The sequence below is a fragment of the Lates calcarifer genome, linkage group LG2 (genome assembly GCF_001640805.2).
Source record: "Lates calcarifer isolate ASB-BC8 linkage group LG2, TLL_Latcal_v3, whole genome shotgun sequence".
Classification (NCBI taxonomy): domain Eukaryota; kingdom Metazoa; phylum Chordata; class Actinopteri; family Centropomidae; genus Lates; species Lates calcarifer.
Genome location: NC_066834.1, coordinates 26,561,080 through 26,578,385, shown reverse-complemented (window position 1 = coordinate 26,578,385; position 17,306 = coordinate 26,561,080). Strand labels below are relative to the sequence as shown.

Sequence of the window (17,306 nt, the reverse complement as noted above, 5' to 3'; positions counted from 1 at the left end):
TGTTATACCATAATGATTTATTACAGCTGTCAACACAAAGAAAAGACAGGAGCTTAAGTTTAACATTATTTTAACATACAGCATAACACATTAGTCTTCATGTGTAAATGTATCATAGCTCCTCTCACAGTTCTCTCCAGTGTACAGACAAGTCAAAGGAACGAGCTCATTACAATCAGAACTGACCAGCTCCTGGTCTCTGCACGTCAGGAATCTTCAGATCCATAAAACTAAACACCTGAGCTGTAAGAAATCACATTAAAGGCTTCTTTTCTGGGTCACTTGAGACTTATTCCTTCAGAGGAAACAAATTAATCATTTAAAATACAGCTCACTGCTTCTCTTGGTTGTTACTCTTTTAGGTGATGTACAGTCTGTGAGGTTTCTGCAGAGATTAGTTACAGTTTTGTAAATGAAACGTCTCTCCATAACCTGCTCGTGTTTGTGAGGTGAAAGGGCACATTTGTCTACAAGCATATGTAAACTACAGTACGCCAAAAAAAAAACTAAGTATGGCATTGACACAGAGAGAGAGAGTTAAATTGTCCAGTCCAAAAAATAAATCTACACACACTTTCTCTCAGTACTGTAACAGAGTGAGGCTTCAAGTTCAGTTCTGTCAACCAGCCCTGGATGAAAAACCACACAGTGCAGCTCCCTGTCTGTCTCTCTCTCTGACGTTTAATAAAGCATGACAGAGGGGGAAAGTTATCCAAAACATCACAGAAGTATCAGAAGTGTGTCAGACACACACACACACAATCCCCTGCTGATGCATGGCTGCAGGAGATGCCTGCTCCGCTTCAAACATATGGAGCAGCTCATTAGGCTGCTGTGTGACTTTAAAACAATGTCACTCCATAATAAAACCTCCGAACAAGAGAGAAAGAAGAGAGAACAACAAAAAGATGGGGTGGAGGGGGTGGAGGACGGGGGGTTTATAAAATCCACAAGACTTCAACCCTGAAGCTCCGTCAACTTCACTCTCTTGAAAATTCAGACTGCACTGAGCAAACTGTGACGAGTCTCACCAGAGTGTGTGTGTGTGAGAGGGGGAGAGGGAGGGAGAGAGAGAGAGAGAGAGAGAGAGAGAGAGAGAGAGAGAGAGAGAGAGTGTGTGTGTGTAGAGCAGAGAGAGAGAAGGAGAGAGACGAGCTCAGGGGGTGTAAGACGGCTCAATGGAGCAATTGTGTGTGCTGGCCCCTTTCCCAAAACCCCATCTGCATCCTTCACACACACTCACACACACACTGGCATAGAAAAAAACACATGCAAAGAAAGACACACACACCCATACACGCTCAAACACAAACTCCAACTTAAAGTCAGACCACACACACTTAGTTCCTGCGGTCCGGTTTGACACCGGCTCAGGTTGGTGACGTCTGAATCAGTCCAAATGAAAATGTCCAATAAGCAAGTTTAATCTCTCAAACTGTCGTCCAGAACTGGCAAACTTTCACCACATCACAGTAAAGGTATTTAGGAAAGCTTAACAGACCCAGTGTATGCACGGTCTGCCATATACCAGTTTCTCTCAGTGGAAACACATAATTCAGTATCTCCCACTGTTCCATCATCTATTAGATAACAAATGTCATCTTACTTAATCTGAGTGAATACAAAAGCAGTTTTGGTGCTCAGAAAAAATTCAACCGGTGAAACATCTTTCCCAGGGGGAAAAAAAATGAGTTTCAAGCATTTGAGCTGTCTGCGGCTGTGATTCTCCACAGCTGCAGCTCAGAGAGGGTGGACTACTGACTACACAGGCTAAGTACATTTTCACTGAAGCTGAAACCATTAGTTTCAACTAGTTTGACAATCAGGTCCTTGTTTAAGTCATTTTTCAGGTAAGTTGGAGCTTCGAGGAACATGGTAGCTGTCTGAGATTTTGCAGGGCAAACGTTTAATTGAGAAAATGGTGGGCAGGTTTTCTCTCTTTCATTGCAACAGCATGCAGGAAGTCAGGTGACATGTTAGCCTACATAAAGCAACAAAGGAGGAGGAGGTTGGAGTAGAGAGATGAGCCTACAGAACACAGGACTTTGACACAGGAGGCCGCTGTTCATTTCCTGTGTGAAACCTATAATCAACATGGTTTCATTTATCCATGACTGTTCCACAACCTTAACTGCGGGTTTATTATTGTAACCATGACGACGGAGGAACACTAATCTTCAGGAAGTGCTTATCTTAACCCAAACCACGATCTGTTAATACACCTACAGAAGTAGCTGTCATGTCCTAAACCTAACAAAGTTCCATAAGCTTAACCACATGTTTATTATTGTTACCATGACGACTCAGGTCCGCTGGTATGGTTCGTATCGGGGAGTAGGAACAAATGGCCTATACGGTCATGTAGGTCAGAGGACTTTTCTTTCTGCTCAAGTGATGCCCTGCAACAAATCAGAGGTAACCTTACACAGACACAGACATCCCTGAGCTCCGGTACAGCCAGGGATACACAACATTAATAAACAATAACAATCATTTAAAATTCATATAGGACTATATGCTAATACAGTAAGAGGCTGGGGTGGAGGAGAGAGATACATTTCTGAAAGCAGAGTAACAGCAGTAAGTGAGCATCAAATGTTTTTATGGACGGCGTGTTGAGAGAGAGACATCGTGGACATTCTGCCATTGAAGGATGAACGGATCATGTGAATATAAACTACCATGAGGGTCCATTATCCACAAATGAAGATAGCTCTTTATTGCAACTGTAATTTTTCTACTTAGCTGAAAATGTTGAATTTAATTAGTGTTGCAACTACAAATTAATTTCATTATCCACTAAGCTTGTCACCCATCATAATTTCCCAGAAGCCAAGGTGACGTCTTCAGATTACTTAAACCTAAAGCTATAAAAAACAATCAAACAGGAAAAAGTGACAAATCCTCACATTTACAGTAAGTTGCTTTGGAGTCTGCAGTTTTCAATGTACTCATGTTAAACGTCATACTAACATTAACATTAACAACATAAACATTTTCTAACTTCTGAAATAATACAAGTCACTTGCTATCAGCCCACAGTGTGTATGCTCGTGTGTCAGCATGGGGAGGAAATGGTGGTGCACAGACCTGCTCTTGTTGTCTGTGAATCATTAATGACACTTGTTAACTGGTAAAACGACCAGTGAGGCCAGTTTACCAAACACAACAAGGTGTGCTCCTTTAAGGTTGGCCTGCTGCCTCCCTGACACAGCACACACAATAAACAGAGCTCAGGTTCATGGTGTCATGGTGTCCCTTACACCTATTGTTGTAGCACTGACTGCAGTAATGCTGCAGTAAGCACACACACAGGGTTTTTATGTTCAGTCAGAGGGGCCAGAAACAGGACCCTGACATGAAAGAGCATCAAAAGAGGGAGATAAAAAAAAAGTGAGAAAGATGCAAAAAAAGAAAGCAGGGGAGTGCAGCTGATTCACGGGTGTTGACAGAAGCACTGAGGAGATCTGTGAAAGTGAGTGACAAGAGGGCAGTGAAGAAAGGGGGGTGGGACATGACCTGATAAGTCATCACTGTTACCATGTAAAACTATGTGGTCTTAATGCCTCTACCTGAACTTAAAGATGATCCTTCAACGAAGCAGCACTAGGGAAAGTCCAATAATCACCAGTTTAAAAGCAAAAAAAAAAAAAAAAAAAAATTGTTGAATTTCATTTCCTGAAATCTTTTATCAGATATTCACGTGGCGGTAATGATTATTCAGCATTGTGAAAGCTGCTTATTCCCCGCTGTTAGACGGCAGGAGTTTGAGAATTAATTTGAACAAATGACTCCCGATAATGGGCAAGTTCAGATTCAATTTTCGGAGGAGTGGGGAAGGCGCTGCTGGAGATACCCAGAAGAGGGAATGCAAAACAAGATGAGGCGAGAGGGAGAAGGAAGAGAGAAATGTCAGGAGCACAAGGGTGAAGAGATGGAGCGTGGGGGGGTGGGGGGGGGTGGAGCAAAGTGCTGAATCATCTGAGTGTGTCAGCACAGGCAAAAAGTAGGTCAGGGTGGAGGGGTGCGACGAGTAGGGAAGTTAAATTCCCCCAATTCACTCGTACAAACTCTTTCATCCACCACTTGCTTCCTCTCTTTTCTTTCCCCTACACCCACTTCTTCCTCCCTGCCTTCTTTGATGCCCCCTCCTCCTCCCCCCTCCCTGCTAACAGTAAATGATTGTCCCCCCTCGACCACAGCGGTGGTCTATGATTACTACCACCAAAAATGTTCCTTCTTGCTTAAAGACAATCTGGGTGATGGGAAGTGCTTTCATTCGATTGTTAATTACACGCAAATTATGGTGATTTGTGAAAATTACAGCTCCTGGTGTTTTTTAAAGAGAATATAATGAGAGTCTTTGCGCTTAAAAAAAAAAAAAAAGGTCAGAAAGATCAGAATTGCAGATAGTTTTGGGCCAAATGTGGATAAATTTACAGTAAGACCCCCAAAGGACGCTGAGGTCATCATGGCTACAGTACTGATAGCCACTGGAATTGCAACACAGCACGTGTTACCTCATACCATAGGAGTGTGTGTGCATGGTTGAAGCAGGAAGGAGCTTTAAGTCTATAAATATTTTCTTTCCCATACAAGGAGAAAAGTTTTCTGTATCCAGCAGGGCAGGCTGTATTTTTTCATGAATGGGTATCACATATGGATGTGAGCTATAGTGGTGTGTGATATGTGTATGCTGCTGTGAGTGTGTGTGTGTTTAGGGCTAAGCCGAAGCCAAGATTTACAGTCTCCATGGGCGACTATACGTTGTGCGCATGTGATGCATCATTGTTTGTTTGTGAAATATGCACATATAATCTCTGTTCTACATTTTACTACTTCTTGTACATAAAGTGAATGCACAGGAGCCTGATTTCCACTCCCACTGTCATGTACTAATGTCCCGTTTGGACATAAACCAGACTCATTCTGTCCTTGGCCTGGCACAAATAACCTCCTCTAAAAGCACCAAAGCAGTCTTTCTATCATTACATACAGCCAGTACACAATGCAATAGATAAGCAGGTCAAATCTATGACCCAACAGGAGTTATTTCAACATTAAAGCGACACTACGTAATGTTTACTGACCAGCAGTGGATAAATTGGAGGGGGGGCTAGCAAGAGACAGTTTGAAGAAAAACAACAGTCAAGGCAGCAGAGACCGAGGTACTCTGACTTATGGTTCCTAATTTGGGTTAAACTACAAAAACACTGGATCCTACAGTTCCCATGATGCAAAACAAAAGGTTCTTCCATTATAGACCGTGTTCATCAAACACCCACATCTTTAAAAAGTTACTTTCTGTTGAATAATTTCCAGTCTTCAAAATAACCCTGATGACATCCCTATGACATCATCGGGGTCAGTAATGTTTGACAGACCGCTCCTGTAAAGACTCAAACTTAACACTCTTTGTTGTAAACACTAGTTTTTGTGTGTTTAGTGGTACCTGTGTTGTTTTTGTGTGTCATTAATACATCTGGTCCCGGTAGGCCCCGTTTGACGTGTGTGTGCGCGTGTGTCATGTTTGTGTGTGTCATAACACAGACACGCAGCACGCAGCCTCTCAGTCAGAATCACGACACCATCTCAGCTTGTATTACGTTACAAATTCACAAACATGTTCATCAGGCTGGAGTTACAGAAGGAGAGCAGATGTGAGACTTTTAATGAAGGCCAATTACACACTCCAACTCTTGTTCTGTAACTTTTCTGGCACACACAGATATTTTTTCCTTTTTTTTTTTTGTAATGGGATACAGGCTCTTTGAAACAAATTGCTGCTCTCATCATGCAGTTCTGCCAAAGGCATACGTCTCATGTTGAGTTACGACCTATAGTTTCAGTAACCAGACAGTGACATATTACAGACCTTTATCAAGCCATTTTTATTAACTGCTCTGACAGTGTAGGGGCGTGTTCTGGTTTCGGGGTGTGTTGTTCTCAGTTGGATTCGGTAATCAGAAATATTTGGACGCGGCTCATTTCAAAAGGCTGCTGGAGGAGTCCTTATCATTACATTACACCTGTGACATGCAAACAGCAAGTAAAACAGCTTAGTGCTTCACATGAAAAGTTAAAGGCTGCTGATGCTGCAACGTGAAAAACAACTGGGATTCTCAGAAAGGTCGGTGCAATTACACCCAAGAGAGTACACCCAGCTACATAACTGGAGAACATGGTGCTGCTCATGTTCATTGGTCAAGTTATGAAAGAATAAAACTCAGTAATATAATGTAAAGGCGCTGGATCTGTCTCCTGCCTGCTTTTTCCCCCTAGTTGTGCCTGTGCAGGACAAAAAAAGGACAGCGCATTCACGGATGTGGTCACGCATGTTCGTCATCATGTTGTCTGCACAGGACCGCATGTGGCCGAAAATGTTTGACTGCGTGGATCCGTGCAGACACGGGAGGATGACAAATTTAAGCTCCAGCAACGAGGAGAGTGTAATTTAGGCCTTGCTGTGACAATCGAAGGTTCCTTTCAGTCCACAGTGATTTATTTATCTACATAGGTCAGCCCAGCAGAGTATACTGTATTCTTTTTTTACTAAATCACATTTTATGTCGTCTCATCAGCATCATAGAGAAATTTGAGCTGAAATCTAACAATGCAGCTGAAATCGTGCCACAATGTGTCACAACAAATAAAGGCGGCAAAATACAAGAATAACCCGAGTTCTTAAGCGGGCAGACCAAGCCGCAGTGAGTATACAGACATTTACTTTCAGCACCACGTTCAACAGCAGTGCAATAACTAAGTTTGATTTCATTTCTAGCATGCTGCTGTTCTTGGAAACGTGAGAGCTGTGAGTAATAGAGTGTGAGAGCTCAGTAATCTGCCAACAACAGAAACAACACAGACATCAGTCCAGCCAGAATACAAATTCTCTGGTGCCACGATTTATCTCAATCCTGCCATTACAGCTTTGAAAGTGTAATTTCATTTAGCTGTGTTCATACATTTTAATCAGTCAGCTGACATGAGCCATGCACGTGACCATCTCCGTGTGCTGTTTATGGCCGCGGATCTTCATGCTGCTGCAGTTACACGCTGTTGGGTGATTCATTCACAGGCAGGGTGGGACGGTGAACCCTGACCTGTAAGATCATCGCACGCCCTGCGGCTGCTGTGCTGTTAATGGACGTCGACAGGTTGAAGAGTGACAGTGGAGAGGAAACGGAGGCTTAGATGAGACACCGTGTGTAAGAAACGAAGCTGACAGACAGCAGACGGTACTGTAATAATGAAACGGTCAGTGTGTCCACAAATAGACAGGGCGACACAAATACACAGCCTAAAAATCCAGCGTGCTGTGCTACTACAAAGTTCAGCTCCAGCTAGCTGTACCTGCATCAGTGAACCGTATGTCATTAGCAGACTTGGCCCTCGTCTCCAGCATGACACAGGCTCCAGAGCATAATGTCATGCAGCAGAGAGGGCATGAAACGACCCATTTCAAACCAACCCGAGCTAAGGTGTTAGATGGTTTTAGCTATTCTTAGCCCCGTCTTGATGGGGTCTGACACAATCACATCTGCTCCACCCCCACCGAGCTGAGAGCACAGATAAATCAAACCTACCTTTTAAGGCAGAAAAGCACAAGAGACGCAGAAAAAGGCACAAGACCCTGCTGGCTCAAGAGCTCATGATATTTCTGTTACTCTCTTTATGTCTGTGGTTTCTAAAACTGTGGGTTAGGGCCCCCAAAGTGGGTCACAGGCCTCTCCTGGCGGGTCTGTACATGACAGGAATATTGTGTTTTCATTACTGTTTTTTCATAATTGGCTCCCTGGGTGACCGACTGAATTTCTGGCCTACTTCAAAAGAACAAACAAACTAAATTTAAAAAATCAAAAACAAATAGTATGAGAGCAAGAATGCATGAGAACAGAGGAAAGTATGCTTGTGAAAGAAAGACAGGAACACATAAAAAAAACAAATCAGCAGGGGAGAAAGGAAATATAGAAGGGAGAGAGAAGGTGGGAGAGACGAAGGGGAAAAAGTACATTACCATATGGCCTGCTGGGGAGAAACTGGAGAGATTAGCATAAATATGGCCTGAGTCAGGGGAACAAGCATCACTAAACACACACACACACATACACAGTGACAATCAAACAATGCAAAGTGTTTCGCATACACAGTAATAAAAGGATTCTGGATAAACCGTAAAAGTGCAAAAAAAAAAAAAATTCTTGCATGACACACACGCAGTGGCAGAAGCATTGTTCAAAATCTTTCAATATTTTTAAAAGCGATGCAATAGGTTCTTGCTTTTAGGTAGAAGAAGACAAAAGTTTCTCATTTTTCATCTGCAACTGTTGACTTTTGGAAATGGAAACTGTTTTGATCAGCTGTAGCTGATAGTGTTCATATCTAATCTCATTTTGTCGACTTATTATTTTTAGCTGCATCACTGTAAAAAGAGCAATAGAAGATATAAACTTTCAGAAACTTTGTCTTGTCTCAAAATTATCCAACTACAAAACCAACTGTACTGGAAACAGAGAGAGGTGATGGAAACAAGGGCAGTGCGATGCAGAACAGTGTGCTCCTGACTCTTTTTTTTTCTCACTGCTCTGATGCACTCAGCTCTGGCACTGAACATTAGCAAAGTTGGCCAAAGTACTTTTGAACTGGTCCGCCATGGCTGACTCATAGCTGACAGCATTATTATATTATTTTGTGTGACCCCACAAAATAATATAATACTGGGTCTTGTTACCACAGTGATGAGCTACTTAGCTGGACATGCTAACACTGCCCCTTCGCACAGACAAACACACCATTTACTCCACTTCTTATGGTCATATGGTCCACACAGGGAACCTAAACACCTCAGTCAGTTTTAATGCCATTACAGAAGAGAAGTGAGCCTAAAATCTGTTTCACTTTTTGCCACAAAGCTACAAACTGGCAGCACTGGTATTCCTGACTGGAACTGCTGGGTACAGCTGCTTATTTGGAGAAACAAAGAATTTCCTACCATAAATCACTGTACATGAACTCATACAATTACAACTGGCACAGGCTGTGCAGTCCTAAGGCAGCAGAACTAGTCTGGTATTAAGGAAACATTGTTACATATAAACCTCTGCAGATTGGAACTGTGGACCCAGTTTATGTTAAAATGGAGGGTTTCTGTTAAAACACAGGCGTACTTTGCTGTGATGTTAAACGTGTAAATGCATGTGTCTATTTTTACAGAATGGCAGACCCAGGTCTCTGTCACCAGAGGAACATGCCATACAGTAGCAGTCTGTTTTTAACACCAGACTACTGGCTGTCTCAGGAGTCCTCCTTTTTTTCCTCTTTTTGTAAATGATGCGATTTTCAGGCTTTTTCCTTCAGAATTTCAACCACTGGGACAGATGACTCCTACTCACGCTGCATTAAAGCTACCTTCTTTTCTTTTCTTTTTTTTGTTACAGCCTTTTTCGAGCTATCCAGGTTAGGCACAGCAACTTAGCTTGAAGGGATGAATGGAAAAAACTTCCATGTTGCCAAATAACATAATACGTTGGTATATAAACACTGGACAGTCTGAGACGCAAACACGAGAGTCCTCAATCTGCTGACGTGTCCCTGAGAGGAGAGACGAGCCCACAGGAAAAGCGAGCAAAAGGGGAGAGCATGCTGTGGTCAAAAACACACACTCATACACATAAACCAATGCTCTCTAGTCATGTCACCCTCTTCTATCCATTGTGTTGTGACTATTCATACACTTATATTCATATGAGGCAGAATGTAAATCTCTGGTCGCTTTAGTTTCCAGGAATGAGTTTGACTTTAGACAGTCGGGAAGTCATTCAAACAGCTACACAAACGCCCATTTCATCAGTCACTCACTTTGATTCTTCCTTATTTTAAACTAGAAAATGCCAGTAGAGCCGAGTCAGCACCTCTGCTTCCTGACACCCATTTCAACACATTGTTAAAAAAGACACTTTACGAGCTTCTTCTTTCCTAGCGTTGGCCAACAACAAACTTAACTGTGGATTTTGGACCTTTTTATGGGTGTTTGTGTGCAGTAGTGCATTCATTTCAGTCCTATAGCAATGTGCCTGACAGGGTTATGAGGGTCACAAGGAGCAGTAGTAGGAGTCAGTGAAGTAGGTCCATGTCACGTATGTCGATGAAGGGTTTTAACTCAGTTTGATGGAATATATCCACACTGGTTGCACAGGATCTGCAGCTTCATCCTCCTGTTTCCTGCACAGCTGTCGACAATCAGCGTAAAATGGTGACACGGCAAGAAAGAAAACTTTGCTCATTTATTTTGAAAAGCTGATGCCAGAATCCGAAGTTCACGATTAATGCCACCAAATAACAAAAAAGGCAGAGGAATCGTGCCCAGTTAGTGCAGGCCTTAATCACACTCACGTCAACAAACACGTTGATGGTGCAGCTGGTGCCAGCACTCACCGAACTGAGATTTATCAGTCGTGAGATAGTAAAAGCATGAGAAAAACGCACAGAGTAAACCAAGAGAATCGAAACATGTGAAAGACAAATTAGATAAGCAATTTTTGGTGGATTTCTCTTAAAGGAAACAAATACCAGTTCATTACTGAATGGCCATGGTGTGATGCAGGGTGAGAAATTAACACCTCCCACCAGACCACTGTTAAAAAAAAATCTACCCACCACTTTGGCAGACAGCCAGGCATTATTTGGACATTTTTTCCATTTTAAAAAATCAGTTACTTAGGCTGAGTTTCATCACAGAAGGGAGTTGGCTGTGCTGCTGTGAAAAGCCGAAACACATCTAATGGACTGGCCATAGTCCATATCTTCTCTCTACAGTGTTTACTGATTGATTAGGATCAGGAGAAGCAATCACTGCACAATATTTCAGTGATATCTTTGATGAATCATCATGAAATAACACTTAACATCTGAAATAAATTAGACCATATTATTTCTTGCACTGAACATTATATTTTACTGTCAGGCACAACTCACAATGTCAGCAGCTGTCATTACATACTAAAGTAATCTCTTATGATTGTTGCGTTTTTCATTTTTTGCCCAGGCAAGAAAGAATTGTCCAGAAAAGATGACGAGTAAACAAAGCTCTGCTCTTCATTCAAGGTTGAGGCCAGTGCACAAAGTCGGCATCAGGACTGAGTGACGCTGGGAATGCTTCCGGAGGAGGATGAGGTGGGTGGCCAGCATGCCTGTTTGCATGTACCTCAATCCGCCCTGCGTTATATTTGCTTTCTGTACTAACAGACAACAGAGAATGGGGCAGATGGAGCATCCGGACAGGGATTCTGTATACTCCAAATAGAAAGAAAAAAACAGGTTGAACTAAAATATTCTGTGCAGAGCTGATACATATGCTGATACAGACTGTTCTCCTTATGGATTTTTAAATATGAGAAAGATAAAAGATAAAGCCATTTTAACTTCACACAACTGTCATTCCTCTGACACAGCCAGTCATCGGCAGGGAAGGCAGAGCTCAACATTCCTCCTGATTTTCAAAAAGAAATTGGAAATAAAAATAATGTTCAAACTGTGGTTTCTGATAAAGACTTTCAGGTGGGCGGTGAGTGCAGCAACATCAAAAGAGAAATGGCAATAAGCTTGAAGAGATCTGAGTTCCTGCAATTTCTGATCATTTATTCTCAAAAATCATGCACATCCTCTTCATAAATCCAGTCACGCAAAAAAATAAAAAATAAAAAACACACAGTGCTGCACTATTTCCATTAAAGTACTATCACAGCCCAGTAGCAATGAACTTAATTATATTCGTGGTCGCAATTAGATGTATAATAACTTGTCATTTGTTTAATGATTTGAATGTCCTTGCCGCAAATAGGGCACAGGCAAAACACCATGACCACCTCCGCTCCATATCAGTCCTGTTTGAATATTTCAGCCTGATAACGGGAGACAGAGATTACTGCTGGCCTGACTGTGAAGCTCCGAGCATGACAGCTTCACTGTTATAAAACAGCTACAACAGTTTGTCTCGGTGACAAATTGAATAAAAGAGGGCTGCTCTGTTTCTCTTGATGTTTGAATGGAAAAAAAAAAACTGATCTCGTCTCAGCGCTGGTCCCGCAAACAATGGATGTCTTCATCCCTTTCAACTTTTCCATGAATACTCGTCGTCAGCCGGGGAAGAAAGTCATCATGAGAATAAAATAATCCACTTTACAGCACATGCACAGATGCAGCAGGCTGTTGTGTTCAACCACAAGGAACATTCCAATGGCCGACAGGGGTGGATAGAAAAGAGAGAAAGACAGGGAAAATGAAGTAAATAAAAACTCAGGGTCTCTTCACCACAGATCAGCATTCAGTCAAACTACTTGCCAGCAGAGGACTGACAGTTTGATATCAAAAGATTTAAACTGCTCTTTTGCATGCCTACCTAAACTATTTGTCTTCTTTCTTGGCAGTGTCTCAGTCTGTATTTCCTAGCATCTCCACAGCTGCCTGTCTGCTCACTACAGTCAGTCAGTCATTTGGTTTCAGGGCTGGTGGATCAGAACTAACTCCTTCTGACTGGTGGAAGTAAAAAGCTGCTAGACCAGACACAACCCACCGTTCTCCTATTTTGGATCCAGACTGTCTTTCTCGACACCTGCCGCCTCCCCACCGCACCCCACCCCACCCCCCAAATCTCATGATTCTTGATCTTTCCATCATCAGGCCATCTTTCTTTGTCCTAATTGGGGGGAACTAAATTACAGTAGATGATATAATTAGTTGGCTCAGCTCCGTCCTCCTTAGATACTGTTGCTAGGCCTATCAAGCTTTATGTTCTGGTGTGCCACATATGCAGATTACAATGATAACAGTGGCAGATTTACCACATTTGAAACAATGGGTCACTGATTTCAGACAGAGAGAGTTATAGAAGAAGCCAGTCAGTCCCAGTATTACAAGTATGATAAAGAATAGGATCAGACAGTTATTCCAGTCTAACATAACCATGTTTGGCATTTTCCGGCATGACAGAGGTAAAATCTGTGCTTTAGAGAGAGAAAGGCTATCATGACTAATGTTATCTTAGATAATAAGTTTGTCTGGGCTTCCCTAAATTCAATGAAGAGCAGCTAACATTAGCTTAAACTCATCTATGACTGGCCTCCACATATTTGCAAAATACTGCTGTTTTTATAGACAAACCAATTCACCCATCACATAAGAAAATAATCAGCAGATTAATTAATAATAAAAATAATTATTAGCTGCAGCCCAAGCTAAATTACTACTGCAGGTAGCTAGCCATCAAATAAACACACTGTTTCAGTTGTACAGTACAGGTTGCAACATGTGGAGAGGCTGACAGCTTGCCTAGTAACGGTTGCTAAGCTATGACTGGACAACCTCTGTTTGGGGGAGGGGCAAAGCGACAGATACAACAGTAACAGTTTCTTTCCTCCTGAGTGTGCTGCGAATTGTCCCTAGAGCAAGGCACTCAACCCCCACCAGCAACCACCCCCCCCCCACGCCCTCCCCCGCCCAATGTGGAGCAGTCCTGACAGAGCAACACTGTCTCTCCCCCGAGATTCCCAGCTGTGAAACTGCGTGACTCTAAAGTGATTGCGAAGCTGTTTCTTGGTTCAAAGGAGGGTTTTCATATAACTAAACACAACATAAACCCTTAAAAAACAACAGTGATACAACTTGTTCTTTGGTATCTCTATTTACACTCTGAATGAGTCGAGCATCTGTCAGAACTGATCATTACTTAAAAGACACACAGAGAGAGGGAAGTGGAGAGACAGAGAAAGAGAGAGAGAGTCAATACCTCAAACAAAAACTGTATATCTGAAAAGGATCAGTACCCCAGGATCCCAAGCTTCATTTAAGCCTTTTATTGATTCAGTGTTTGCTCTGTGGAACTGCATTTAGTTAGTTAGAAATAATGGATCTGCTTGCTGGCTGAAATTACATTGTATTCTGGCATTATAAACATATTGACCTGCTGAGGCCTCAAGTGGTTTCAAAGCCACAGGTCTCTTAGCTAGATGACTGCACTGTAGTTACACAACGGCAGGAACTCAAACACATGTAATCAGTACTACGAGTAAAAGTGCGTCTGTGTGTGTGTGTGTGTGTATACATGAGCATGCACACAGTCAAGACTTTGCTGAAAAATTACAGATACAGATAGTGCCAACTCCTGAATCCTCCACCTTGTCCTGCATACTACACCCTAAATAACAGGCCAAACACAAAGCACGCTATGGTCTACACCCATAAAGCAACATCCTTGTCTGCCATCAGTGGATGTGTCATGTGCAACTGCTTCATTTTTCAACATTTCAAATGCTTTGAGCCAGTGAAGTCATGCTGCCTACAACGAGAGACAGATGTACAGATAAAACCAAAGTTCGAGACATGCACGGACAGGGAGAAGCTGAGCGCCCAGAGTCGCAGAGAAGAGAGACAGTACACACATGAGCTCTGGACCAGGCGGCGTTACAAACCCTCTCTGAAATCCCCACCGAGACGACTCACCTCTGCCCCTCTCCCCCTCTCTCTTCAGTTTGCTGGAAAAAAAGCACCAAACTCACTTCTGAATCTCCTGCCGCCAAACTAGAAACTAATCCAAACCTCTGGCTACTAACAACACACTGAGAAATACTTGCAATTCAACACTGTGATCCACCTTCAGGGGGTGAGAGCTGAGCTGAGACCCTGTGTGTCAGGAGCAGACAAACTGACAGACATACCCACAGTGGACAAATGTGTGCATGAGGGGATCTGGCATGAATGTGACACAGGTTTGAGCAGGGCATCTTGACTCATACACACACCTCATTTTAGGAAAAAAAACTAAACAAACACACGCACAGCTTTCTGCTTTGATAAATCCAATTACCGTTTATCTACAGCTTTGCTCAAACAGCTGATAAGTTTCTTAATAAAGTCTGTGTTTGTTGGTTTTTCCTGTGGTTCGGTGCCACCCTCCTCGATCTGCCATTTAGTTCCCCTCTCACTCCGCTGATTAGCAGGAAAAGTAGACTCAACATTGAGACGTTGGCCTCTCAACGGTTGGCAGGAAAAACCCTCTGAGGTTTGTCCAACAAGGAAGACTTTAATGGGGCATCCTGGTGAGGCGGCAGGCTCATGTTTGCAACATTATCCTCCTGTGTACGACAATACACTTACAGATACGGGGGTTCGTACTGAGGCCAGCTGCTGGGTGACTCCCAAAGTGTCCTATCATTGTACCTACTCACTGTGCACTGTATGGGAGAGGAGGAGAGGGGAAACTTCACTTTCAGTCCATCAACTATTGATTATGTAATTACATAAAAGATGTGAGATTCTGCACAGTTATCATCATAAAAATGTAGAAAAGTATTTCCAATTTTTAACCGATGCCAAGGGGCTTAAAATATCAACGGTGTCATGAGAAACCTTTGCTGCAAAGATTTAAAGCACGACAATGAATTTATGAATTATCCATATTTCTAGAGTTTTGCAGAGATTTTCATATGAAAGAAAGCACTCTTCCCTGGCTCAGACCTTCTCATTTCACACTGTAAATCAGTGGGATTGAGGCCTGTAAACCTGAGGACTGCTGAAGAACGCTCAGCGTCACTGTGTACACTAATCAAAGAAAGACAAGCGTTCCCACCGATGTAGCTCGTTATTTATAATCGAAGATATGAGGAACATTTTGTACAGAAAGTTTGCTTTTGACCCCTGGAGACACATGGGGACACTCCAGTCCTTTTTTATTGCCTTACCAAAAAAGCTTACAAGCAATTTGTCAGAAATGGCAGCATTCATTTTTGCACAGGACAGTGTGATAGCTTACAGGCACTGATGCTGTGTTCAGAAAGTGTCTTTGAACTGGCTGACAGACTCCAACAAGAGGAACATTCTTCCAAATGGGATACTTTTGAACTGATAATAGTAATACTATTTGGTGAGTGCTTTGATCTTGAGAGCCGCAGCATCATGGGTGTATGGGTGTGTGTGTGTGTGTGTGTGTGACAGAACTAATTCCTCTGGCATAGACACTGTCCTTCAGATTATTCAGACGTGGGAATTTGAATTGGTTGCCATGATAGTGAGAGTCCAGCTCATGCTGGCAAGCTCCAAGCTGCTGGACTGGCTGAATTCACCACAACGCTTGTGAGCAGAGATGACAAAACATGTAGCTGTGTGAGGTGCAGTGTTGGATTCAAGCACTGTGAACAGCGGGGGGTCGGGGGGGCCGTGGTTTGAAATGCGTGCTGCATATTAATACCCACTGTTTTCGTCATTTGTATAAGTTGCTTGGACTCTTCTGTGTTAAAAATCCAACCTTGTCCGATTTTCTTTGTGTTGCTAAAAACTCGGCAAGTCGCCATTATCTCAAGTCTGACTAATGAATGGATGAATGTGCAAACTCGTGAATTGCACTTTGAACATAACTCCCAAGACACAGTATTTTGTCCATAATTGGAAACCTTCCAATGTTGTTACGTAATTAGATTCACATCCTGTCCAATTCACTTTTTTGTTGCCAACAGAAGAAACAAGATGAAGAGGTAAGGGAACAATAAGGAACCACTAAGGAACTGTTTATGACATTATCAGGAGTTGATGGCAAGGTCAGTCTCGGGCTCTCAGACAGACACAACTAGCAATTGTTCGATTCTGAGAACTTAAAAAAAAAACATTTTGACATTTTAGCTAGACAGTCAATTATTATTTTATATCACATTTTTCTAATCATGTCAACCACTCAAAGCGTTTCACAGCACAGGTCACATTCACACATTCACATACATATTTATACAGCGCTTTTTCTACATTTGCACAGCATTAACACTTTGGGATTCACTCTCTTGCACAAGGATACTTTGGCACACAGACTGGAGGAGCCTGGAATCAAACCACTGACCTTCTGATTAGTGGCTCTACCTCTATCTCTACCTCCTGAGCCACAAATTCATTCTCATTAGCTGCAAAAAAAAAAAGTTAATTGCAACCCTGATAAGACACCAACACCACTGGCAACACACTGAAGATTTTGAATTTCATATAGTTTTTAAAAGGACATAAAGAAGACGCCTCAGCGCTGAATTAATCACCAGGCATTGTTTAAAAACCTTTAGATTTGGTTTTGGATTGGTTTCAAGGTCTGGGGAATTTAGTCCATCTATGTTAAGCCTTTATGTAAGTCTTGAGTGCTTTTGAAAAGTTCACTAAACTACAGCTAGAAAGTTTCATTCGTGATGGCAGAGAGGAATTATTAAATGCCTTGGCTCTTTCAAAGTGGAGGAAGATGAGATGGAAAACAACACTTTACCTGTGCAGCACCACCTTTG

General features: G+C 42.4%; 1 protein-coding gene and 1 long non-coding RNA gene across 4 annotated transcripts in view; one reads left to right on the top strand and one right to left on the bottom strand.

Annotated features, from left to right (window-relative positions):
* The window catches only part of galnt2 (UDP-N-acetyl-alpha-D-galactosamine:polypeptide N-acetylgalactosaminyltransferase 2), a 48,048-nt gene that overhangs the window by 27,939 nt on the left and 2,803 nt on the right, over nt 1-17,306 (bottom strand). The gene's annotated exons all lie outside the window — the stretch shown is intronic.
* On the top strand, nt 2,269-12,684 carry LOC108876956 (uncharacterized). Of its 2 annotated transcripts, none has more exons than XR_001960055.2 (4): nt 2,269-2,415; nt 11,104-11,172; nt 11,245-11,316; nt 11,451-12,684. It is a non-coding gene; the product is annotated as an uncharacterized LOC108876956 (long non-coding RNA). The 2 variants fall into 2 exon arrangements; XR_001960054.2 differs by having other exon boundaries at nt 11,045-11,172.